The sequence below is a fragment of the Thalassophryne amazonica genome, chromosome 19, assembly GCF_902500255.1.
Source record: "Thalassophryne amazonica chromosome 19, fThaAma1.1, whole genome shotgun sequence".
NCBI lineage: Eukaryota > Metazoa > Chordata > Actinopteri > Batrachoidiformes > Batrachoididae > Thalassophryne > Thalassophryne amazonica.
Genome location: NC_047121.1, coordinates 56,646,488 through 56,674,209, shown reverse-complemented (window position 1 = coordinate 56,674,209; position 27,722 = coordinate 56,646,488). Strand labels below are relative to the sequence as shown.

Here is a 27,722-nt window from a genome sequence, read left to right as displayed (position 1 = left end):
TAAAAAGGTAAATAATACTCACAGAAGTATGCTCTTTAGGGTTTTAGCGGGGGAAAATTAAGTGAAAGAAAGAAAAAATAAACGAAGCAATAGATCGAAGCACTGCTTCAATCTGCGAACCACTGCTTTGATTGGTTCAAGGTTCAAAGCAAAGCCGCGCTGCAGAAAAGTTGATTACAGACCCGCTGCAGGGTCTGTAATCAATGTAGAGAAATTATCATTTTCCTGACAAACAACCCCCAAAACAACGGCCACTCTGAAGGATCGATAACAGAATCGTTAAGCAAAAAGCTTATTGATGTTGGTGGATCCGGAAAGGAACCGGTTCTCGATACCCATCCCTACTCCTGATAATGGAGACTACCCTGGTTGCAAGATGGAAAACCACCAAAGTAGACAACTGGTCAACCACCTCTTACCACCGGTCTTGCCACCTCTTGAAACATCTATCTGCTGCAGTACTGCACATGCTGGATCATGGCCAGAGAAAAGTACCACAAGACAAAATGTCACAGGTGATGTTCCCTCACAACAGGGGTGGGCAATCATGTGCCATGAAGGGCCGAGACACTGCAGATTTTCCTTACAACCAATCACCTCAGCAGGTGATTTAATTAATGATCACTTGTCTCAGCAGGTGATTTCATTGACGATCAGGTGTTTATGTTCAGGGGAGAAGCTCATCAGCAATCCACCTGCTGAGGTGATTGGTTGCAAGGAAAACCTGCAGTGTCTCGGCCCTCGCTGCCCACCCCTGCCTCACAATATAAGTGATCCCTCTCACCTGAGTCTCACTAAGTATCCACTCACCTGGTACCAAAGTCATTCAAGTGGTCCCCAAGAAGTCCCCAAAGACACCTGGTACCAAAGTCATTCCAGTGGTACTGTACAGTTGAAGAAACCAACAGAGGATAAATGGCTCAGACATTCTGCTATTACAACAAATTAAAGTGTGTCTGTTGGTAAAAATGTGACAGGTTTTGTATATATTCAGTAAATTGTCAAGATTTGGGACTTGAAAAAATGAATAAATAAAATATCATATGGCCTAGTTCAAAAATAATGAAACCTAACTGCTGATTTGCATTGCATTTGTCATGAACAAGACATTATTTTATTTAGCACCATCCAGATTTATCTGTGACTTGCCTATAGTCTCTTTGACAGGTACTGAAAATTTCATGGAAAAATTCCGCACGGTTCCAGAGATATGCACAAAATTTACCCTAAAAATAGCACTTTTTTCATCAATTTTGTGTGATGTTGATATTAAGCATTATCATTTTAAGTTGAATGTTAAAGAAATAACCTTGTATTGTGTTAGTTTTTTGTTTGTCCTTCATACTAACACACAGTAATACATTTTTCTAAAGGTAGAAATGTCATTTCCTAGAAAAAACTTTGTTTCTAAAGCAAGGTAAAACTGTCGCACGCGTAACGCTGAGAATAAGTCCTTGATATATTTGTGTCAAAACCTTAGCTATATCTCCTACTCTGCTTCAATAGAATAATTATATTACATGTTCAATAATACCAGGAACTAATGGACAGAATGTCTTTGTTTCAGGCTTCTGCAGACTAAAGAAGATACCTCCAACTGTTGTCACAAGCGTTACGCTCTAGCACATAATTTCTAGCAATGACTGACCCGAGACCAATAGAAATATTGAAACTCTGATATATAACCATTCCTAAAATGATAACATTTCACAAAAAAGACCACTTTTAAGTTTTGATGGTTATGTCACACTTTAGCTTCATTATTTTTGAACTAGCCCATATCAAAAAAATCTGGATGCTGTAGATTTCTGTTTGTAATTTTCCAGTGCAGGGCTTTAAAAAAAAAAAAAAAAAAAAAAAAAACGTGATTATTTGCCCTCTCAGCACATTCCACGTCTTCCTGCATGTTGCCTGTTTTCCGCATTGAGCAAAGTGTATCTGGCATTTGGAGGCGCACTACAAAATGCTTCGGAAGGAAACTGTGCATGCAAATGAAAAATTTTAAATGTGCAAGAAGTCATTTGTTGAATATGACGGTTGACTTACCAAATAAGGAATGTTTAGAGTTTGTAACCGTTAACGTGCATGCATTCTGCATTATCAGGCAGCAGCAGTTAATTTCTTAACTGTCCGCTCTGAAGTGTTGGTTCATTCATGTCTGTGAGCTCAGCTGACTCCCATTCATTCCATCCAGGCGTTTGAAGTGTTTAAGTGTGTTTCAGCATCGCTGCCAGTTTTAAACACGGCGTTGGCAGCTGTGTCACGTCCTCACACTCACTCAGGCCTCGGCGCGGTGATTTGACTGTTAACATGTGGTTTGTGTGGGAAACAGATTTTGATTCTTGGAGACGTCCTCAAAGAAAACAGCCTGCTGACTGGAACTACAAAAAAAATCATTCACTATAAATGTCCAATTATTGCATAAATGTATCTGACAGAAACGCTGATTATCCTGTAATGTGTTGCCGTGGACACTGAATCCATTTTTACCAGAAATAATCCAGACTGACTGATTCGTCATCAGAAATTCACATTCGGTGTTTTAAATGGGGCTGAAGTGTCCTTCCAAAGGGTTAAAAAAGCACATTCTAATCCAATTAGATTTTTTCTGCAAATCTGATTGGTTAATCGTGTGAGATTTCAGACCATAAATTATTGCGTAAACGGTGGCAAAATATTACAACTGTTTCACATTTAATGTATTAGTTCACGCCCTGACCACACATGCTGCTATGCAGATGTAAATAATTACGCTGTCACCTGATGACAGAAACTAGTGTAGCCATGATGATGCCAAAATGCGTAGATTTAATGGATTTAACTGGATTTAACTGGATTGATTGATGGATTTACCGTGGATTGAACTCAATGCAGCTGAAGAGACGGAGAAATCTGTGGGTCTGTTCACAGAAATTCCAGTTTGGCATGAAGACGTTGCCGCAATGGTAAGCTTTGATGAGCCGACCACACCCTTTCTCAACAATTTGCCGACCCAATTACTTAAAAAAACAACAACATGCAAACGGAGTTGGATTAGAATGGGAATAACCCTGTTGTTGTTGTGTCTGATGATTTGCGGACGTTAATGCTGGATTTTACAGTCGCAAATTGAGTTTTACCAGTGATGCGTTAGTGGCGCTGCTAAAACAACTATTATTCCCTAATTTCTGTAGAAACAAACCTTCCTACAACTCGGATCACATTCTCTCTTTCAGAACTTTACATTTTAAGATCATCTGTGTTTTGGAGAAAACTTCCCGTCTTAATCCAGGACAATCACAACCACACACACTCTTATCCAAGATTGGGTCACGGGGGTTTGGAGCCTATCCCAGCAGTCATAGGGCGTAAGGTGGGGTTCACTCTTCTACACAAAAATGAACAAACAGGCTTTTAACTAAATATTGTATTTTCTGTGGAGTAGACGTTGGTGTTTTTTCTTTACTAGTTTGTGAGGTCCTGTAATTTATACTCAGGTGCAATTTATATACCAAAAAAACATGTTTACGAGTATAAGTCATAATAATAACTATTTATATCGGACTTTTACAGGAAACAAAGCACTTAATTAAATAATCTTCAACAATAAAAGAATAAATGCTAATAATAATGAGTACACCACAAAAATGCACAAAAATCCCAAATTAAAGGGCTGATACTACAGAAAAATAGGGGCGACTTGTACTCCAGAAAATGGTATCCTGTGTGCAGGGTGAAGCAGACTTTTGTAATCATGGGTCTGTCTGTTAATTTAATAACTAAAAAACAGCTGGATGGAGCCAAATATCTGGAGATGATTAATGTATTTTTTTCTGGAGTACAAGTTGCACTTGTCAAGAACGTCTCTTTGAAGTGGGGTGTGGTATATAGAAGCTGCACTTTTTTCTGTGTTATGACCCCTTTAATTTGGAATTTTTGTGCATTGTGGTAGTTTGTACTTTTTATTATTATGAGCATTTATTCTTTTATTATTGGAGTTTATTTTATTTTTGTTTAGTGCTTTGATTCTTGGGAAAGTCCAATAAAAACAGTTATAATTACTACTATTAATAATAAATTTGTGAATTTTTGGTATGTACGTTGCAGTGGAGTATAAGTCACAGGACCTTCCAAAGTAGCGAAAAAAAACAATAAGATTTGGAGTAAGTTTTGGAGAGGATCTGACAAAGGTCAAAGTCAACAAAAGCACGGTGCCAAAAACATATTTTCTGCTATATCTCCTCAACCAATAGGGCTACAGAGATGATCTGAAGATTGTATTGATCAGCCAAATGTTTGTGATTGATTGGTATGAGTGGTGTCATAATGAAATCATATTTGTTCTGAGCCTGCAGGGATAGGGTCAAATGATATATTTCATTATTGCTTATATTGTATGGGATGGAAAATGTCAAAAGTGCGTAAATTCATGTGCTTGAGTGTTCTGATGTTTGACTGGTCACACTGTAGAACAGGCCACACCCACTACTTTGACAGAACCAGACCGTCAGTGACAGACAAGAACGGGTCAGAGGTGGTGAGCGCACGTGAAACCACACAATCAAATTCCAACAGCATACCAACACAAACCCTGGTGGAGACAAACATATGGGGTCGGTGTAAACACAGTCAGCCAGAGGAATCCCAGCTATGAGCCGAGAGCCGTTTCCACATGAATGTAGTTGCACCACAACAACACACACTCCTCACAGCCAGCACGTGCACGTCTCTCAGCATTTTATTCATGCTTTGGTCACAAAACGTGTTGTTTTTGTGGCCCATCTTCACTGAGAAGTGAAGCCAAGTTGACCCACAAAAGATGTTTGTCAGAACAAACAGACATAAAAATGAAGGGGGTGAAGACAATTCAAACCTTCTTTAACCCGTGTCTATAATTAATTATTGATTCAAATAACACAGAATTGACGCACACATATTGATAACACTGTGTCCAACAACAGGAAGTCCAAAAGTCCAGTTTGGTCAAAACCTTAAAAGAGTTTCAGTTTCAGGGGTCAAAAGTTAAAGTTGCTTCAATTTTGGTAAAGTGACACAAATTGTTTGAGCTAATAGGATTAATAAGTGGAACAGTTTAGACCATGTTGAGTGTTTGGGCTCCAAAGTAAGAATAAGACTAAGATAAACTTTATTTATCCCGAAGGAAATTATTTTGCCAGAGTACCGAAACAGTGACAGTAAACAGTGAAGAATGTTGTTGTTGTTTTTTTAAAGACATTTGCAGATTGCAGATGTTTGACAATATTGCGCATTACTCTGAATAACTGAAAAACTCTGAATACCCCTGCTCATTATGTATTCATCCTGCAGAGGGTGGAGAAATTATCCAGTGTGATTGCCACAGGTAGGAAAGACCTCCTGTGGCATTCTGTGGTGCACCTCGGTGATCTCAGTCTATGACTAAAGGTGCTCTGACAGGACATCAGTGTGGCATGCAAGGGGTGGGAGGTGTTGTCCCAGATGCTGAGCAGTTTCCTCAACATCCTCCTCTCTGACACCTCCACCACAGATTCTATAGCTCAACCCCAGGACAGACCCAGCTCTCCTGATGAGCCCGTTGAGTCTGTTCACGTTAGCTGCCTTCAGCCTGCAGTCCCAACACACGCACACTATAGCATAGACAATGACGCTGGCGACCACTGAGCATTAAAACATCTGCAACATATTTCTGCAGACACTGAAAGATCTGAGCCTCCTAAGGAAGTACAGTCGGCTCTGACCTTTCTTATACACAGCATCTATGTTTACAGTCCAGTCGGGTTTGTTGTCTATGTTGTCAAGATAAAGGTCAAACAAGGTCGAAGTCCACTGGATTCTATGAGATGGTGCAAACTATTCCTTTTTAGAGTCCTACGTATTATTTCAACCAATAATCTGCATCACTTTTCATCAAAATTGGAGCAGCGTTTGACCCCTGCGCAAACAGGAAAAAAAAAAAAAAACACGCCGCTCTCCATTGCCTGTTCTATCCATCCACCATTATCAGATCTTCTGTCATTGTTCAGTTCAATTCAGTTTCAATTTATTCATTTTATATAGTGCCAAATCACAACGCGTTTCACACAAAACAATTCAAAAAACAAAATAAAATGAATAAAATTTTTTTTTAAAAAGCACAGTAAAAGAGTAAAAAAGTAAAAAAAAAAAAAAAGCATAGTAGCATAATGTGCCAGTATGCTAGCCATATGAAAGGGAAAATAAGTGCGTCTTAAGTCTGGACTTGAAAATCTCTACAGAATCTGCCTGTTTTATTGATGCAGGGAGATCATTCCACAGAACAGGGGCACGATAAGAGAAAGCTCTGTGTCCCGCAGACTTTTTATTCACCTTAGCGACACAAAGTAGTCCTGCACCCTGAGAATGTAAAGCCCGGGCCGGTACGTAGGGTTTAATTAGGTCAGCTAGGTAGGAATGTCCCAGTCCATGAACAATTTTATAGGCTAGTAGCAGAATCTTAAAATCTGATCTCACTGGGACAAGAAGCCAGTGACGAGACGCCAAAATGGGTGTAATGTGGTCAAGCTTTCTGCTTCGTGTCAAAAGTCTGGCAGCAGCATTTTGAACCAATTGGAGAGCCCTAATGCTGGACTGCAGTAAACCAGACACTTATAACATTGCAATAATCCAATCTAGAAGAGACAAATGCATGAATCAGGGTCTCAGCATCAGCCATAGACAGGATGGGACAAATCTTTGCTATATTTCGCAGATGGAAGAAAGCAGTCCTCATAATATCTCTAATTTGGAGGTCAAAGGACAACATAGGATCAAAAATTACCCCAAGGTTCCTCACTTTGTCAGTGTGATGTATGACACACGAGCCTAGGCTAAGTGTTAACTGGTCAAATTGATGCCGATGTCTCACTGGACCAAGAACCATCATTTCAGTCTCATCAGAGAAAAGTTGGAAGTTACTAGACATCCAACTTCTCACTGATGCAAGGCAATCTTCTAAGGATTTTATGTGAATGAGATTACCAGCAGTTATAAGCATGTACAATTGAGTATTATCACCATAACAATGAAAGGCAATCCCAAACGCTGCAGTATATGCCCAAGAGGAGCTATATAACCGGAGAAAAGCAGGGGGCGTAAGACAGATTCCTGTGGAACCCCAAATTTCACATATTGTGCAAAACAGTGAGAATGACTGGACAGGTATGACGTCAACCACGCAAGGGCCCTCCCAGTAATCCCAAAATGATTCTCCAGCCTATTGAGTGGAATATGGTGATCCTGATTGTTTCTGGCACAATCTGTTGCTGAGATGACTGTGCGCCCCCTATAGACGCATAGTGGCATTAAAAGAACTCTTCATAAGAGTGACACTGCACATCTTGTTCTTTCCTCTTTTGAAGTGTCCTGGTGGCTTCACTGCTGTTTGGTCTCCCTTTGAGTGCTTCCCCCCCCCAGGTCAGACAGGAAGTGAAGGTACTGCACTGGACCACAAACCGTGAGCAGGATGTGGAGCGAGTCATCTCTGCAGAGGAAGTGCCCCGACATGTTTTCTGCAGAGATACGATGAGATGACGTGTGGGAGATTGGCAGAGAGATTCTGAATGGGCCTGATAATTCTTTCAGGAATTTATGACCGTGCGTGTGGATCTGCTGGTGTCAGAAGTGGAGGATTTTGGGTAATCATAGCTGCTTTGATGTTGAGTCACTCAACTAATGGGACTCTGTAGCCCAAACAGAGACGTCTGAGACTAAAGACAGGAACCATCCAGAGGAGGTGACACGTCGTTGAGTTTGGAAGCTTCAAGCTGAAACAGGTTCATTTGTGATCAATAAGATCTTTTGTTCTCTTATTGATACTGATCTGTCAGGCTTCCTTTCGCTTGTTTAAAAACCTTCTCAGCGCCATCCTGACGGGATCAACGCCTCGGATAAATGAACACTTTTTACTAAAGTGTTTAAAGTCATGTGATGTGTTCATCCTGTCGGTCTAGCTGTCTGACCTTTTGACCCACCCCCAGGAGGCATTGAGGAGTGGCCCCACCCCGGCTGCCTCCTGAAGGCATAGCCCTTGTCCAATTAGGACCTCATAAACGAGAAGATAGAGGATAAGGAGGGAGAATAAGAACACGGGGAGGAATGTTGATGGCGTTACATCAGAGTTCAGTTCACACTTACATAAAATTTTTGCAGGACCAGATTTTCTGCAAGATTTGATTTTGTACAAAATGGGTCAAACACAGTGATTTTGTGAAGGTTTTGTGGTGAGAGACTTTATCCTGGTGGTGAGCTGGATCTCAGTTTTTTTCTTTTATCCCTTTAGTATTCTCAGTTTTCTGTTGATTCCTTTCTGCGCCTTAACAACACTTTATGACATCACAAACATCCATAACTTCCCCACATTTTCTCGTCAAAGTCAAAGGTGCTGTCTGGTGGAGAGCTGTAGTCCATGCTGAGACATGCCGCCTCAATCCTTGTTGTTCCCCTGCGTCGGAATTCGGTTTTCACAGTAAACTTACATCGAACTGGATACTGTAAGTACACACGGGTTTAATATACAAACTAGAAACAGCACTCAGAGTAAGGCCTGCTGCTGCTCACTCATTTTGCATCAACTGGTCCAAATCAACTCTTTGTAATTCAGGGTTACCGTAATATCTGGTTCTGGTTTAATCTCAATGAACACATAACCCTTCCAGCATCATTAATCCATTCAGAATCCAAACTGTTTGAGTTAAACAGTTTGGTGCTTGAGTTTGACCTTTTAAGGTCACCCAAGGACAAAGGTCATGTGATCCACGATCATGTGATCATCCAGCTGAGCTACGACTTCCGATTAATATTTAATAGTAACTCCAGGTTCATTCTAATCATCCTTCATACATAAACACTGGGACAACACCTTGACTTCAACCTGTGTCCTTCAGAACTTTGTCCTTGGACGACCCTCAGTTACTCCACCAATGGTGGTCCAAACTGAAACGAAACTCATGTTTTGCACTCAGGTGTAAAAAGACTCTGCCTGCTCTCCTCTCATACTGGTTTTAATGGTCACTGCCCTGCAGGCAGATATGGGCAGACATGGGCACCCAGGTGCCCCCCACCCCCCCCAAAAAATAAACCCCTGCCATGACTTCATCCACGTCATGTCTGAATGAAGCCATGAAGGAATTTCTGCAGCATAAAAAAAAAATTGTTTAACATTAGAATAATGTATTTTTTTTAATCTATTTGTGTTGTGTTTGAGTTTCTCTGTTATCTGAAATCTCTGAACAACTGAACCAAATTCTTTCACAGTGAAACTATGTGATTATCTCTTGAGTCATCTTGAGAAACAACATGGTCAGCGATGGGAAACCCAGATATCAGTTTTTCGATTCCTATAAAATTCTCTGTGGGAGTGATGTTCCCATAGATGCAGAGGTCAGAGGTCAGTGATGTATTTAGACTGATTTCAGCTGATTGACAGGAAGCAATAACACAATCCAAACCCAAGTTTATCAAAGAATTAATGCGTTTATTCATGTCATGACTTTACGAAGATGCAGCCGTTTTGCTTTAAACTGTCTTGCCCCAGGGCCTGATGACTCACGCCAGGAATTTTGGCTGAGAACATTTAAAGGATTCCAGAGTGACTCCGGCTCCTCACATGCAGCACCTCTGGGCCATTTCCAACTACAGGGGGTTTGGGGGGTGGGGTGCTTAAGATAATTTGTCATCAAGCAGCATCGTCACTGCGCTATGGTGCTTGTTGCGCATTTCCAGTCCTGAAACCTTTTTTCCATTTTAGACTCAAACTCAAATCTACACGAGTTGGAAAAGCAGGAAAAATGCTCAGAAAACCAAATCAGGGTGCTTCATAAAATCCATTCACACACTAATAACTTAGAGAGAAAAACTCATGACCTGATGTTTGGGATTGTGAGTTAATTTATGTTTTTAAAATATGAGCTCATTTCCAGAGATATTGACACAGGGGAGATTTAAGATGTGTAAGGATGTGATGTGATGAGCAGCAGACGAAAGCTTCATCTTTATAAAGCTTATATATAAAAAAAAAAATATCTAAAAAAAAAAAAAAAAAAGCAAAAACCTGAAAACTTTTAAAATGGACAAAATTTAATGTTGGAATTATTACGAGATAAAATATGTGTATAATGAAACAAACACACGCACATATATATGTATAAAATCACAAAATTACAAATAATTTTTATGGCTGGTAGAGTTTTTATTTCGGGGGAAACATAATCATAGAATATATCAAAAACAATGTCGGACTCTGTAGTTTTCTCTGGGCCCCTCCCCAATCGGACCGGGAGTGACATGTTTAGCCGCATGTTCTCCTTGAATTGCTGGCTGTCTGAGTGGTGTCTAAAAAATGAGGTGGGCTTCATAGATAATTGGCAAAGCTTCTGGGGAAAACCTGGTCTTGTTAGGAGAGACGGCATCCATCCCACTTTGGATGGAGCAGCTCTCATTTCTAGAAATCTGGCCAATTTTCTTAAATCCTCCAAACCGTGACTATCCAGGGTTGGGGCCAGGAAGCAGAGTTGTAGTCTTACACACCTCTCTGCAGCTTCTCTCCCCCTGCCATCCCCTCATTACCCCATCCCCGTAGAGACGGTGCCTGCTCCCAGACCACCAATAACCAGCAAAAATCTATTTAAGCATAAAAAATTCAAAAAGAAAAAATAATATAGCACCTTCAACTGCACCACAGACTAAAACAGTTAAATGTGGTCTATTAAACATTAGGTCTCTCTCTTCTAAGTCCCTGTTAGTAAATGATATAATAATTGATCAACATATTGATTTATTCTGCCTTACAGAAACCTGGTTACAGCAGGATGAATATGTTAGTTTAAATGAGTCAACACCCCCGAGTCACACTAACTGCCAGAACGCTCGTAGCACGGGCCGAGGCGGAGGATTAGCAGCAATCTTCCATTCCAGCTTATTAATTAATCAAAAACCCAGACAGAGCTTTTAATTCATTTGAAAGCTTGACTCTTAGTCTTGTCCATCCAAATTGGAAGTCCCAAAAACCAGTTTTATTTGTTATTATCTATCATCCACCTGGTCGTTACTGTGAGGTTCTCTGTGAATTTTCAGACCTTTTGTCTGACTTAGTGCTTAGCTCAGATAAGATAATTATAGTGGGCGATTTTAACATCCACACAGATGCTGAGAATGACAGCCTCAACACTGCATTTAATCTATTATTAGACTCAATTGGCTTTGCTCAAAATGTAAATGAGTCCACCCACCACTTTAATCATATCTTAGATCTTGTTCTGACTTATGGTATGGAAATTGAAGACTTAACAGTATTCCCTGAAAACTCCCTTCTGTCTGATCATTTCTTAATAACATTTACATTTACTCTGATGGACTACCCAGCAGTGGGGAATAAGTTTCATTACACTAGAAGTCTTTCAGAAAGCGCTGTAACTAGGTTTAAGGATATGATTCCTTCTTTATGTTCTCTAATGCCATATACCAACACAGTGCAGAGTAGCTACCTAAACTCTGTAAGTGAGATAGAGTATCTCGTCAATAGGTTTACATCCTCATTGAAGACAACTTTGGATGCTGTAGCTCCTCTGAAAAAGAGCTTTAAATCAGAAGTGCCTGACTCCGTGATATAACTCACAAACTCGCAGCTTAAAGCAGATAACCCGTAAGTTGGAGAGGAAATGGCGTCTCACTAATTTAGAAGATCTTCACTTAGCCTGGAAAAAGAGTCTGTTGCTCTATAAAAAAGCCCTCCGTAAAGCTAGGACATCTTACTACTCATCACTAATTGAAGAAAATAAGAACAACCCCAGGTTTCTTTTCAGCACTGTAGCCAGGCTGACAAAGAGTCAGAGCTCTATTGAGCCGAGTATTCCTTTAACTTTAACTAGTAATTACTTCATGACTTTCTTTGCTAATAAAATTTTAACTATTAGAGAAAAAATTACTCATAACCATCCCAAAGACATATCGTTATCTTTGGCTGCTTTCAGTGATGCCGGTATTTGGTTAGACTCTTTCTCTCTGATTGTTCTGTCTGAGTTATTTTCATTAGTTACTTCATCCAAACCATCAAAATGTCTATTAGACCCCATTCCTACCAGGCTGTTCAAGGAAGCCCTACCATTATTTAATGCTTCGATCTTAAATATGATCAATCTATCTTTATTAGTTGGCTATGTACCACAGGCTTTTAAGGTGGCAGTAATTAAACCATTACTTAAAAAGCCATCACTTGACCCAGCTATCTTAGCTAATTATAGGCCAATCTCCAACCTTCCTTTTCTCTCAAAAATTCTTGAAAGGGTAGTTGTAAAACAGCTAACTGATCATCTGCAGAGGAATGGTCTATTTGAAGAGTTTCAGTCAGGTTTTAGAATTCATCATAGTACAGAAACAGCATTAGTGAAGGTTACAAATGATCTTCTTATGGCCTCAGACAATGGACTCATCTCTGTGCTTGTTCTGTTAGACCTCAGTGCTGCTTTTGATACTGTTGACCATAAAATTTTATTACAGAGATTAGAGCATGCCATAGGTATTAAAGGCACTGCGCTGCGGTGGTTTGAATCATATTTATCTAATAGATTACAATTTGTTCATGTAAATGGGGAATCTTCTTCACAGACTAAGGTTAATTATGGAGTTCCACAAGGTTCTGTGCTAGGACCAATTTTATTCACTTTATACATGCTTCCCTTAGGCAGTATTATTAGACGGCATTGCTTAAATTTTCATTGTTATGCAGATGACACCCAGCTTTATCTATCCATGAAGCCAGAGGACACACACCAATTAGCTAAACTGCAGGATTGTCTTACAGACATAAAGACATGGATGACCTCTAATTTCCTGCTTTTAAACTCAGATAAAACTGAAGTTATTGTACTTGGCCCCACAAATCTTAGAAACATGGTGTCTAACCAGATCCTTACTCTGGATGGCATTACCCTGACCTCTAGTAATACCGTGAGAAATCTTGGAGTCATTTTTGATCAGGATATGTCATTCAAAGCGCATATTAAACAAATATGTAGGACTGCTTTTTTGCATTTACGCAATATCTCTAAAATTAGAAAGGTCTTGTCTCAGAGTGATGCTGAAAAACTAATTCATGCATTTATTTCCTCTAGGCTGGACTATTGTAATTCATTATTATCAGGTTGTCCTAAAAGTTCCCTGAAAAGCCTTCAGTTAATTCAAAATGCTGCAGCTAGAGTACTGATGGGGACTAGAAGGAGAGAGCATATCTCACCCATATTGGCCTCTCTTCATTGGCTTCCTGTTAATTCTAGAATAGAATTTAAAATTCTTCTTCTTACTTATAAGGTTTTGAATAATCAGGTCCCATCTTATCTTAGGGACTTCATAGTACCATATCACCCCAATAGAGCGCTTCGCTCTCAGACTGCAGGCTTACTTGTAGTTCCTAGGGTTTGTAAGAGTAGAATGGGAGGCAGAGCCTTCAGCTTTCAGGCTCCTCTCCTGTGGAACCAGCTCCCAATTCAGATCAGGGAGACAGACACCCTCTCTACTTTTAAGATTAGGCTTAAAACTTTCCTTTTTGCTAAAGCTTATAGTTAGGGCTGGATCAGGTGACCCTGAACCATCCCTTAGTTATGCTGCTATAGACTTAGACTGCTGGGGGGTTCCCATGATGCACTGAGTGTTTCTTTCTCTTTTTGCTCTGTATGCACCACTCTGCATTTAATCATTAGTTGCTCTCTTCCACAGCATGTCTTTTTCCCGATTCTCTCCCCTCAGCCCCAACCAGTCCCAGCAGAAGACTGCCCCTCCCTGAGCCTGGTTCTGCTGGAGGTTTCTTCCTGTTAAAAGGGAGTTTTTCCTTCCCACTGTCGCCAAGTGCTTGCTCACAGGGGGTCGTTTTGACCGTTGGGGTTTTTACGTAATTATTGTATGGCCTTGCCTTACAATATAAAGCGCCTTGGGGCAGCTGTTTGTTGAATTGAATTTGTTGAATTGATTGATTGATTGATAATGCAGATAAAGATTTTACACACAGTTTGAAGTTTATGTTGCATTCATGAAAACTGGGAACTCAGAGCTTCAAACTTACCAATTTTACTAAAGCTTTGATAAGTGGTACATGGACTGCATTTATATAGAGCTTTTCCATCTGCATCAGACGCTCAAAGCGCTTTACAATTTTGGTTCACATTCAGCCATTCACACATACCGATGTTAGGGTGCTGCCATGCAAGGCGCTCACTACACACCGGGAGCAACTCAGGGATTAAGGACCTTGCCCATGGGTCCTTAGTGATTTTCCAGTCAGGCTGGGATTTGAACCTAAGATCCTCTGGTCTCAAGCCCAACATGACTGAAAAAGCTATAGTACATATGCCAGGCCTGTATGTGGCACTGTAACGCTCTCACAAATAAACAGAAAAGACGACGTGGAGCTTGCATGCTGTATATAAACACAGAAGAAGATTCCATCAACATTTCACAAAAAGTTGCGTACTGGCTGTTAACAGGAAAACTGCCAAGGTGCTATTCTGAGATTCATCCACTCTAGGATCCATTTTAGAAAGTAGCGAATTCAGGCTTTAAAAACGCTGGTGTTCCATGTGGACAAAACAATATGATATAAAACTTCTGCGAATACGCCTGAACTTGTCTCTGTGTGGACGGGCCCTTATTCTGACGTAAGTGAAATAAATTACTAAAAAAGTAATGTAACAATTTGCATGGACATTTAGTCGAAGGGAACTAAAATAAAGAAGTTTGGAACAACTTTAATAATTTGACTGCTTAATAACACTTAATACAGCTTTTAATTAAGTTTGTTCAGCGTAACTAATCTTGTAGAAGACACACCTAGTAAATCCAGTGTACAAACTACTTGACTAAATACTTTACTAAAGCTACGTTAGTCTCAGGAGTTTACTCAGCAATGGCTGTGTTGGAATAACTTAAAAATATTCATAAAAATGTTCACCTTAATTTGATTTTAAGTAAAGTTGGTGTGTTCTTTGAATAGAGGGATGGTGGGGTTTTTTGTATCGTGGCTGTCAGAGGCTCAAAGCGGCGATGTGCGGTGGTTTGAATGCTCTCTCACTCATACTGTACTTGATGACAGACGGCATGTGTACGTTATCTATGCTCAGTGATGCCGGTAACACGTTACTCTAATCTGACCGCTTTTTTTTAGTAACGAGTAATCTAACACGTTAATCTTTCCAAATCAGTAATCAGATTAAAGTTACTTCTCCATGTCACTGTGCGTTACTATTATTTTTCATTGTGGGTCCATAGCAGCATTAAACTTGGTCTGTGTGCAGGAGGTCGGGGTTCGACTGAACGTCCCACTTTAAGCGAGCTGTGAGCTTTTCATCCGCGTTTTTTTGCAGCTGCTCGACTCGTCCTCACCTCTTAAAGCGCGGTGATCAGCACACCTGCACTGAGCTTTACAAAGACATTTTTATACTTTTTTTCCTCCTTTATTTAGAATTCTGAGCTGAGCTGCTCCGTATCTGCTCGTTAAAAACAGCTGATCCTCCGCGACGCGTCAACAACTAACACTATTTTCCACTCAAATGCACCTAAACTCTCTTTCTGAGGACCACATGATGTGAAAACGCAATAAAACTTTCTTACCTGTAAATCTGGTCATGTTTTCTGCATAAATAAATGTTATCCATTCTTTGTGCTCAAACGCCAAAGCAGGGGCGAATCCAGATGGAATGGGGGCGTGGGGGAGGGATGTGCCCCCCCACAACACCCCTAGATTAAAGGTCCAGTTTTGAAGCCGTTTTTTACTACAACTACTAATATTGCTTAAAATAATAATAATTTCGACAAGTAAAATGTTTAGAGAGAATTTAAATGTTAGAAAAATGTTAGAATTTAATAGTTACATTTATAAAAAATGTAGGTTCGAAATTGCAAGTTTTACTGTTACAGTGCTGTCAACAGTTAAATATGAGGTCAAGAAAGAGGTCTTTATTTTACTTTTTATAAAACAAGTATTTATTTTCATTGAAGTCAAGAAAGGGTGACTATAAAGTGAATTTTGGCAAAACAGGTATCATTGTCATGTTGAGGTGGCAGAGGGTTGTTGTCGGCAGCTGGGAAAAGTAACTAAAAAAGTAACTAGTAATCTAACTTAGTTACTTTTACAATTGAGTAATCAGTAAAGTAACTAAGTTACTTTTTCAAGGAGTAATCAGTAATCAGTAATTGGATTACTTTTTCAAAGTAACTGTGGCAACACTGTCTATGCTGCAGTGCTGTTGCCATGGAGTCAAACGGTTTTCCCAAAGTACTTGCAGCCCAGCTGTGCGAGGACAGGAAGTCACGCATCTTCTGACAGGAAGCACCATCGACACTCACACGCCAGTGGGTCAGGAAGTTCTACCAGCGCCAACAGTTCATTCCTGAATCTTAACACAGAAAACGTAGGCCAGGAGCCAAACAGATGAAGATCTGTGCAGCAGGCACACAGACACAGAAATGTCTGACAGGATATGAAAAGGTCAGAGGTCAGCTGAGGGATAGGATGAAGCTTGGGCCTGGGAGATGAACCAAAATGTAGCAGAAGATTTCCAACACATGGAGGTGAGTCTGAAGACCAACAGCATCTAAGTTCATTAAACATCTCTTCGCTCCCTCACCAATTCTTCTATTTTCAGCCATACAGAACACAGAATCCAAAAAAGAAGCACAGCAGATCCTAACAATTAAACAGGCGCTTCTTACAGAACGTTGGGGAGCACTCAGACGATCAGCGAGACATTAGACAACAACCTCCACCTGCTACAACTGCCAACACACACACACCTTACTGAAAGAACAACATCAGAAAATGTTTTTGCAGAAAAGCTCCGTTGTCCCCTGAGTCAGCTGAGTTATGAGAAAGTGCTCGCGGTCAGGGCTTGTTCTAAATGTGTGTGTCACACTACGGTAAGTGTGAATGTACTCAACAAGCAGCAGCTTGAGCTGAACGCTGCTCAGTGACACACGGCTTCAGGATACAACGGCAACATGTCCGTCCATCTGAGTGTCAACAAAATAACCCGAAGACTATCTTATTCAAATTGGACCAGATGTTGTCCAGTGACTGAGGGTTCGACAGTGTTCCAGCACGAGTCTGACCCAGTTTAGTGTCTGCCTGGACTCTCGGTCGGGTTGTGGAAACCAGCAACTTATGTGACTGTGTTACTGAGGAAATGGTTACTGATCTTGACTTCATCCACCTTTTTCAAGTTTCAAATTCCGCAAAACCTCGGAGAGGTCAGCGCTCTGTGAGATCTCAGTAATATTGAGAAGCTCTGATCAGGCTTCACTTTAACTGCTGCACACGGACAATACCATTAACATCGCAACATAAAACTATTTTTATATGGTGCCTAAAACTCTCATGAATATATTCTCTGGGTTTATAGACGTTGTTATTGTGTTTATTTTATGTAAACATGCGAGAATCACAGTCTGTCTCTCTGTTATTTTCAATGGGAGCTGCTGTGAGCTACAATCACTTCCTGATCATGTCATTCTGGGGGAAAGTGAAGTTTGCTCTTTAACATCTTTATTATTGTTCTTTACAACACTGTTTGTCCTCTTTGTTCCAGACTAATATATATAATATGTCTGAAATTCGGTGTCTGTTTATTAAATTCCACGCAGATTAAACATAGCAGACACAGATTATTTGTTATAATTGTTTTAGTAAGTTTTCAGGGTATCATGCAGCAGTCTCTTATTAACGTGATGAAAAGTATAAAAAAAATGATATTTTTGTAGTATAATATTCATTTACAATTTTCATCATGTGGATTCTCTATGTTGTTTTGACTGCAGCGACTCTCTGGCTCGCAAGGGATTATGGGATACGTGAAAACCCTGGATCGATGATGCTGTGATCTTTGTGGAATCAGTGGACACTCTGTTTGAAGCACTTGAGAATCTGAGTGAGGAATCAGAGTGTCTGGGTTTGTGATGGTCCAAGATTAAATGGTAAATGGACTGTATTTATATTGCACTTCCATCTGCATCAGATGCTCAAAGTGCTTTACAATTATGCCTTACATTCACACAGACACACTCACACACACTGTTGTCAGGGTGCTGCCACGCAAAGCGCTCACTACACACCGGGAGCAACTCAGGGATTAAGGACCTTGCCCAAGGGCCCTTAGTGATTTTCCAGTCAAGCTGGGGTTTGAACCAAGGATCCTCTGGTCTGAAGCCCAACACCTAACCACAAGACCATCACCTCCCCTCAGTGACTTCCTGGACTTGGCCAACAGAAGTGTATCGGGTGAAAGTGTTGAATTTGTAGACATTCACTTACGTATGTCAACAGTGACATACATGTCTCTGGGCCCTCGGTCATTGGGATCCAGGGATGCCTGTGAAGAGCTGACGGAGTCGTGAGGTTGAAGGTCAGAGGTGTTTGCTGATACTGATATCTTTGCAGGAGAATGAAGTTCCAAGTCTTTAGGGTTCTAGTGCTTCCTGTGTTAAGTGTTGGACTGTAACCAGTGACCTAAACTGACAACTGGTTGTCTTTGGTACCAGGTCTCTTTGGAGGATCCTTGGCTTCCACTGGAATGACTGAAGAGCTTCGCTGATTTTGGAGATCAAGCAATAATTGCAGATGGGCTTTCTGAGGTCCCAGATAGCTTTTCTGATTTTCTTTTCTAACTTTCAGAATTTAGTAAATTAGCATATGGTCCATTGATACTTATGTGTAAACACTAGTCCCTAGAGGCAACTATTTTTGGTTTCAAATCTGGGCAAATGCAGTCCCAGAAAATTCTGAATGTGACAAACAAGAAACAGGTGTTGTAAACAAGTCAATGCTGCTAAAAATATATAAACCATATTCTGTCCCCCCTGGTTGAAAAGGTTGGGGGGACATGTCCCCCCTATCCCCCACCAAATTGCGCCCATGGATGCTCTCAGTGCTTTACAGTGACACCTCACATTCACTCATTCACACATGAAGCGTTCCCAACACAAACCAGTTTGAATGAGAGCTGTGCTAACTTTGTTTTTGGAAACAGGCTAAAGTAGTTTAGAAGCAGCACAGCAGCACAGTGACGATGGTGTGAAGATGTGCTGCCCATGTAGGCCTCTGCAGATTGTTCTTTTCAGCGTGTCCATTAGCCGGTGAGCATGCGAGTGGCGAGGATGCTCTCTGAATGTGAATGGGTAACACAGAGGGAAACGTGGGCCGGCCCACTGACACACATTCAGATAGAAAAACAGACATTTGTTCCTTTTCCTGCCGCCGTGCCCCCAAACGTTTAATCAGACTGCGAGGACTTCGGTTGTCTCTGTGCCAAATGTTTAGTATTCCACACAGGAGCAGCATCACGTCTCCACTGATGTTCTTCTGCTGGGTGTTTGAGGTCCACAGTGCAAACTAAACTAAACCATATTCAAGCTGACACATTGACATGATACATAGAAATAATTAAATAAATACAGAAATATACAACCCCCACCCAGCAACTGAGTGACTACGCAAGAAGGAGAGTAGTGAGGGAAGCCACCAAGACAGCTCTGAAGGAGTTATTGACCTCTGTAGCTGTGAGTGGAGAAACGTAGTGCAACTTTTGTCTGTTGCATCACCATTGACAGCTTTGTGGTAGAGCAGAGAAGAACTTTCAAACAAGAATCCAAACCAAATCTAGGCTCAAGTCTCCCATGTGGATTCTGGCAAGCTGCAGGTGAGAAATCCTCCTCTATACCACTTCATCATGAAGCTGTGTAACTGGTGTTGCAACTTCTCCGACTACAACCACAGAAGCCTGTAATTGTTTCAGAGCTGTCCAGGTATCTTGGTAGCTTTCCTCACTAGTCTCCTTCTAGCATGGTCACTCACTTTTTGATAGCTGCCTCCAGAGTTACCGTATAGTACCATACCATTTGTATTTCCACTGGAATGACTTAGTGAAAAACAAGCAGTTACATAGGGAGACTCAGGTCAGAAGGATCACTTGGACTGTGACAGAACATCAGCTATGACGTGAAGTGTTTCTCGGTCCATGATGCGGCACACCAGTGCCTCAGTGTTGAGGACACCAGTGACTGGAGAAGGTCTCCTATGTTTTATCTGGCTGCAGCAGACAGATGGTTACTTTAGAGAGGGTGGGATGGGCTGGTTTTCTGCCTGGGTGGTTGCCATCAAGGACCCAAGGTGGTGCCATAGTGCGGTGGGTGCAGAAACATGTGGCAAGACTGTAAACTCCCAGATCTGAGCTGACCTCATTATATGCCCTTTTTAATTTGATACATTGCAAAGTGATAGTGATTAATGGTTTTGAGTTATCGTGTTAAGAACCTGGATGGATTCATTCATTCATCTATTCAGACACTGCATCTTACACGGTGCATGTCAGTGGCATTCTCAAATCCTGGATACTGACTGTCAAATCCTGGAAGAACAAGACCTCTCCTTGGAAAAAATAGGAACTAAAAAAAAACAAAAAACACAAAAAACTGGAGAAGCAGAAATTAAGTTGATTGAAGTGATGTTCTGATCATGTGTCCTTCCACAGCCTGTTTCTCGGGTTATCATCCCGTCTTTAACCTCTCTGTCCACCTCTTCCTCCTGTTTCTGACCCGTACTCGGGATGCTCATCCTGTTTCCTCTTTCCTTTGGATGGGAAATGGTCAAAACCCCTGGCCACACACAGGATGTGATCTCAGTGCAGCACCTGCAACCGGGACATAGACAGAGCCCAGCAGGGAGGTGAAAGAAAAGGCTGTGAACACTCGCACATACGCAAACAACTGGTGAACCTACAACCACCCTCTGACTTCCCTTCCAGCTGCTGGCACTGAAACCGCAACACAGGAAACAGAGCATGAGCAAAGTTCTGCAACAAAGAAGCACAACTCTGCCATGCTCAGACAAACAGTCATTGCTAATCAGCTGGAGAAACAGCTAAAAATGCAGAACCGTTACCACTAACTAACTGGCTGAAAAATATAACCAGTAAAAACACAGAATCATTACCACTAGCTAACCGGCTATAGAATAATATATACGTATATGTCGCAGACATGAATGAGCGAAGCTCTTCAGCATCTCACCATGTCATTTCTGGTTTGCAGCTTCGTCTACCATCAGTTTGTAGCTTTTTGCCCACTGGGCAGATTTTTTGTGCCATTTCCAGTTTGTGCCTTCGCACCGCTGCACGGCGCTTCCCTCGTATAATAGCGAAAAACACAGAACCATTACCGCTAGCTAACCGGCTATAGAATATAACAGCTAAAAATACAGAACCATTACAGCTAACGAACCACCTGACAATTATAACCACTAAAAACACAGAACCAATACCGCTAGCTAACTGGCTATAGAATATAATAGCTAAAAATACAGAACCTTGACTGCTAGCTAACTGGCTATAGAATATAACAGCTAAAAACACAGAACCGTTACTGCTAGCTAACTGGCTATATAATATAATAGCTAAAAACACAGAACCGTTACTGCTCGCTAACTGGCTATAGAATATAACAGCTAAAAACACAGAACCGTTACTGCTAGTTAACTGGCTATAGAATATAACAGCTAAAAACACAGAAGCGTTACTGCTAACTAACTGGCTGTCAAATGTAACAGCTAAAATTGCAGAACCACTGCGAGTAACTAACTAGGTGTAGAATGTAACAGGGAAGAACAAAGCTCTATCACCGCTAACCCGCTGTAAGATATAATTGCAAACATCACATCTAGTAAGTCACTTCTTGTTGCCTTTGAACAGGTGAAAATGTGATTGGGGTGTGTGGTAGCACGGAGAGGACACATACGGCGGTAAACACACGTTTGCCTCACTAAATGTAAAGAAACTTTTTAAAATGCCTGATTACAGTCTGACCTTGACTGACCTTTAAATTTCAAGTGGCAAACGTGTGTTTACATATTTGTGCCTTCATACAAGTTAACATTTTTTTCCACTTAGAGAGTGAGTGAATGGTGTCATAATTTCAATGTAAAAAGAAAAAAATGACCAAAATCGTCTCATATCCCTTTTGTATGCAAACATCTAGTTAAAGCGGAGAAGCTGTTTTTGTCTTTGTGATGTTCCGAGAGATCAGAACTAAATAAACTTCTTCATTAAAGCTTTGAATTTGATTAAATCGCAGGGGAGAGGGGGATGGGTCTGCACACTTAATTACATCTGTGCTGATGGATGCTCCCTCAAGTGCGAGAAAGTTTTAAATTCCATTATGGATTTCTGAAAGCACTTATTGATCAGGCAGACAGTCCAATAATTTGTGCTAACGAAGAGCGGTGTCCGCCTCTGTACGTCCCTGAAGACAAGTGTTTGGTGAAGGGATGAATGTCCTCGATGACACTGCCGGTTAATAGCATTTCTATGGCACGTTTGCATATGATACACTCAAGGGTCGCAATTTAGAACTAGAAATTGAGGGGGACAAAGTGTGAGGCCCGCAGGGCCGAAGGTCATAGTTCCGGGGGTCTGGGGGCCGCTTTAGGCCCCCAGAAGCCAACGGTTTCTAGATGAGCTCAGATGCATTCTGAGCATCCAGGACAGTAATTTTAATGTTTTGAGAAGACCATAAAGTGGACACCATTTGACTTGCAATTTGAAACTGTGGATATAAGTACTTTATTCTGAGAATAGCCAGCATTGATTTTATTAACCTCCTGGTGTAAATAAGGTATCACCACGTGTAGAACTCAAAAAGAATGATAGGTTGAGTTTTCATTAAAAAAAAAAACAACTGCAATGTGGTTAAAATGTATTCGTAAATATGAAAGAACAGGCTCTTAATAATTATTAACTATCGCATACTGTATTTTTTTCCTCAAGATTTGTTTTTGCATAAGTTTGAAAAAACAACAGATCATAAGTTTAGGATAAATTACTTATCATGAATTTAATTTTCAAAGTGGCACTAATGACAACACTCATACTGAACATAATTTCGCTTGCATAGACTGATTTTGGAGATCAAGCAGTAATTGCAGATGGGCTTTCTGAGGTCCCAGATAGCTTTTCTGATTTTCTTTTCTAACTTTCAGAATTTAGTAAATTAGCATATGGTCCATTGATACTTATGTGTAAACACTAGTCCCTAGAGGCAACTATTTTTGGTTTCAAATCTGGGCAAATGCAGTCCCAGAAAATTCTGAATGTGACAAACAAGAAACAGGTGTTGTAAACAAGTCAATGCTGCTAAAAATACAAATTTGCAGAAACAAAGATACTATTCTGACATGATTTTGCACATAAGACTGGCATAGCATGTTTCAAGTACACACATATATGTCAGAAGGTGGGGGGACATACCATATTCTGTCCCCCCTGGTTGAAAAGGTGGGGGGGACATGTCCCCCCTATCCCCCACCAAATTGCGCCCATGGATGCTCTCAGTGCTTTACAGTGACACCTCACATTCACTCATTCACACATGAAGCGTTCCCAACACAAAGCAGTTCGAATGAGTGCTGTGCTAACTTTGTTTTTGGAAACAGGCTAAAGTAGTTTAGAAGCAGCACAGCAGCACAGTGACGATGGTGTGAAGATGTGCTGCCCATGTAGGCCTCTGCAGATTGTTCTTTTCAGCGTGTCCATTAGCTGGTGAGCATGCGAGTGGCGAGGATGCTCTCTGAATGTGAATGGGTAACACAGAGGGAAACGTGGGCCGGCCCACTGACACACATTCAGATAGAAAAACAGACATTTGTTCCTTTTCCTGCCGCTGTGCCCCCAAACGTTTAATCAGACTGCGAGGACTTCGGTTGTCTCTGTGCCAAATGTTTAGTATTCCACACAGGAGCAGCATCACGTCTCCACTGATGTTCTTCTGCTGGGTGTTTGAGGTCCACAGTGCAAACTAAACTAAACCATCTTCAAGCTGACACATTGACATGATACATAGAAATAATTAAATAAATACAGAAATATACAACCCCCACCCAGCAACTGAGTGACTATGCAAGAAGGAGAGTAGTGAGGGAAGCCACCAAGACAGCTCTGAAGGAGTTATTGACCTCTGTAGCTGTGAGTGGAGAAACGTAGTGCAACTTTTGTCTGTTGCATCACCATTGGCAGCTTTGTGGTAGAGCAGAGAAGAACTTTCAAACAAGAATCCAAACCAAATCTAGGCTCAAGTCTCCCATGTGGATTCTGGCAAGCTGCAGGTGAGAAATCCTCCTCTATACCACTTCATCATGAAGCTGTGTAACTGGTGTTGCAACTTCTCCGACTACAACCACAGAAGCCTGTAATTGTTTCAGAGCTGTCCAGGTGTCTTGGTAGCTTTCCTCACTAGTCTCCTTCTAGCATGGTCACTCACTTTTTGATAGCTGCTTCCAGAGTTACCGTACAGTACCATACCATTTGTATTTCTTCATGATTGATGCAAATGAATGTTCACATGTTCATAAAACTGGCTGAAAGAGAAGTCAAAGGATGCCTATGTTTCATCTGGAGGTGGGGAGGGACTGTTGTCTGCTTGTGTGGTTGCCTTCCAGGACCCAGGGAAGTTCTGTATTCTTTCTATTTTAATTATAGTATCTTGTAAAACATCAGCTCCAGGTTGGGAACACAGTCTGTATTGTGGGTTCAAAGGTTACAGTGTGGCCTTTAAAAACTTTGATCTGGATCCATGTCAGACGTTAACTGCATCTTCTCCAGACCAGGATTAAACTTTTCTACAGACTGTACGAAAATTGCTTCACTGTGGTTTAAGTAAACATGCAACAACAACAAAAAAATAAATAAAATGTTGGTTTTCAGCCTCATTAAGTCCTGAATGATGCTGCATCAGATTTCAGGTTTTATTTACTCATCAGTCTCTTCAAAAATCTCCATGAAGTCTACGTTTAATCATGTTATTGGGAAAAAAAAGATCACGCAATCAAAACGTCTTTAGACTTCGATGGCGTGCCAAAGGTTTGTGACTCTGACCCGCAGGCCGTCTGTCAGCGGGATGCTGACTGAGGAGCAGTGCATTATGGGACTCCTCCCAGTCAGCAGGTTTGACCTGAACAGGCTTCTGATCCCATCAGCGATTCCAGAACCCGCCATTTTGTTGTGGTGATGATGATGAGTTAAATTTTGGGCACTACTATATCATTCTGCAGTCTTTCAGCTTGACACAAAATCCATCCGCCGATTATTTATTTCCTCCTGTAAACAAACGCGGGTCAATACCATCGAGCAGTCGACTCGCAGCACTCTGCTGGAACGAAGCGTGGCCGCGGGCCAAAGAACGGCCGAGAAAACAACCTTCAATACGTTGATGATAAACAAAGAAATCTCTGTTAGAGCGACTATGCCGACCTGCACTTGTTCTTTTTTTGGTGGGGCACCATTAATGTCTTCTGCCATGTCCGCACTGTTGTGTGCACGGACAGAGGTGATGTTGCAGTTTCTGCTGAAATTTAATGGATGTGACAGTTTGTCTTTGCCCTGTTTGCTCCTCGTTCTCCGTCTTTCTGGGTCTCTCTGCCAGCTGTGGGCTCTGGCGCCGTGCCACACAGGCGCTCGCTGCTTGGCTGGTGGCAGATGAAGCAGCAGTCTGGCAAAGAGGCACAAACCATTTAAAATAAAGAGAAGCTGCAAAGGAAGGAGTACGAAAGGGAAACCATCAGTGGGTGGAGCCTGCGTGATGTCACCCACTGGTTTTCTATAGAGACCCGGAAGAGCCAAAATGAAGCCAGCGTCTGGGCTAAGTTCTATATGCCGCCATGTTCATAGCAGCTAAACCCATTAATGCATAAAGCGGTAGGGCATGCATGGCTCCACATGTGACTAAAGACGCCTGAACACGCCCCTCTCGTAGAGTCCAACCCACCTAACTTGAGGTCGCGTGTTTATTAAATCATATTTTTGGGGACTGCGCAGCGGTTCTCCCAATAGTTTACTTTGCTGTAGACATTAAAAGTTATGAGCTGCGTATTTTCTCAGTAAACATACATTAAGTGGAGCTAATGGATGACGTTGCCAACATCTGCTAAACTAACACCATTAGCATACAACATTAAATCCAATGAGAGTTTCACTCAGTGCAAATACAGCAACAGAGACATCTGACCCGTTAGGACGTTTCACCACAACAAGCCATATTATTCTAGGTGTGATAACATACTGCAGACAAGTAGACACAGCCTCCATGACCAGGCGCATTGAGCGGACGCGGAGCTAAAGACGACATGGAGATGCTCCACTCAGCAGCTGCAAGGTGTCACTCAAAGTGACCACGCCCCTCAAATTATACAGAACTTCATGACTCAAAACAATTTAAACCAACGCAGTAGAAAAAAATTCACCCACCGTACAGTTGTCATGGAGGAGCAACCTGTTGAAAGAGATCAAAACCGTTTTTTGTACCAGTCTGTTTACTTCTGCTCTAAAGTTGGACATTTTAACATGACGTTCTATGGGAAAGTGCTCTGTTTTGGAGCCAGCCTCAAGCGCACAGTCAAAGTACTGCACTTCAGAGTGGGCCTCATTTATAAACAGGCTCAGGTTGTCATTTGGGTCAGGCCCAACCTCTGGACTTTAACTCGCAGTGATCCGTCTTCACCCGTTGGAGCCAAACGGCATCAACACATTTATCCTGTTTTATCTTCACTGCACTGGTTACCTGTTGCTTTTAGAATTGATTTTAAGATTTTGTTGCTTGTTTTTAAATCAATTCACGGTCAAGCCCCATTCTATTTATCTGATATGCTGTCATTGCACACTCCAGGAAGAGCTCTGCGCTCCGTGGACCAGAGTTTACTGGTCTGTCCCAGGTCTAAGCTAAGGACCAGGGGAGACAGAGCCTTTGCTGTTGCAGGGCCCAAGCTCTGGAACTCTCTGGCTCCTTCAATTGACTCTTTTAAGACTCTTTTAAAGACACATCTTTTTGCACTGGCTTTTAACACAAGATGAGCTGAATACTGCCACATTTTTGTCTGTTTTGTTGATTTATTTTGTTTTTGTATTTAACTTGATATCATTTTAATTCCTTTTATTGTACAGCACTTTGGGGCAGTGTTGACTGTTTGTAAATGTGCTTTATAAATAAACCTGACCTTGACCTTGACCTTGACCACCCTCAGGGGGCGGCAAAGTTTCTAAAGTTTTTGAAATTCGATACGTATATCGCTCATGTTGATGATAAATGTGTACTTGTGCTGACCTTTGGGATAAAATAAATAAATGCTGCCACATTAAAATATAAATGTTCCAAAACACAACAACAGTTTGATACTATAAATGCATTATTGATATTTTGTGATTTGTCATTAGACCAAATTCACCCTAATTTCTATTGGCTAAAACCAATGACACACACAAAGAAAGATGAAAACTAAAAATCAAAACAATAAACTTAATTGAAATGAAAGGCATCAGAGGGCTGATAGATTGTCTACACGCTCTAAATGTACACGATATATAGGGTGTCTCAAAAAAATGTACCCAAAAGTATTTTGACAGCACAGGAAAAAAAAAAAAAAAAAAAAATCAATCAATATTATCAGACATTTTCTGCAAGACCATGTGGCCAAAACATGTATTTTTTCTTTCCAATGCACAGTTTTTAGTTCAGTTTTTACTTTTTGATGTTTTAACCCTTTATCTTTTACAGCACATGATCAATGTTACCTTCTTGTCTGAAGTTTCCTAAGAAACAAATTATCCATCTGCAGTTTTCCAGAAAACCACCTAGCAAACTCAAGTCTCTTTGCCATTTGCTGGGGAGTTAGTTCACTCAGACTGAATTTTATATGGAAAGAGATGCAAGTA

The 27,722-nt window shown here is 41.1% G+C and overlaps 2 long non-coding RNA genes across 2 annotated transcripts; one reads left to right on the top strand and one right to left on the bottom strand.

The window, feature by feature from the left end:
• The first annotated feature begins 943 nt into the window (after positions 1-943).
• On the top strand, positions 944-26,318 carry LOC117500730. Its single transcript, XR_004557837.1, has 4 exons — positions 944-954; positions 1,418-1,425; positions 3,422-3,430; positions 26,246-26,318. It is a non-coding gene; the product is annotated as an uncharacterized LOC117500730 (long non-coding RNA).
• Positions 2,117-26,321, bottom strand: LOC117500731. The gene is made up of 3 exons (XR_004557838.1): positions 26,239-26,321; positions 10,844-10,848; positions 2,117-2,126 (listed from the first exon to the last, which is right to left on the bottom strand). It is a non-coding gene; the product is annotated as an uncharacterized LOC117500731 (long non-coding RNA).
• Between the last annotated feature and the right edge of the window lie 1,401 nt (positions 26,322-27,722).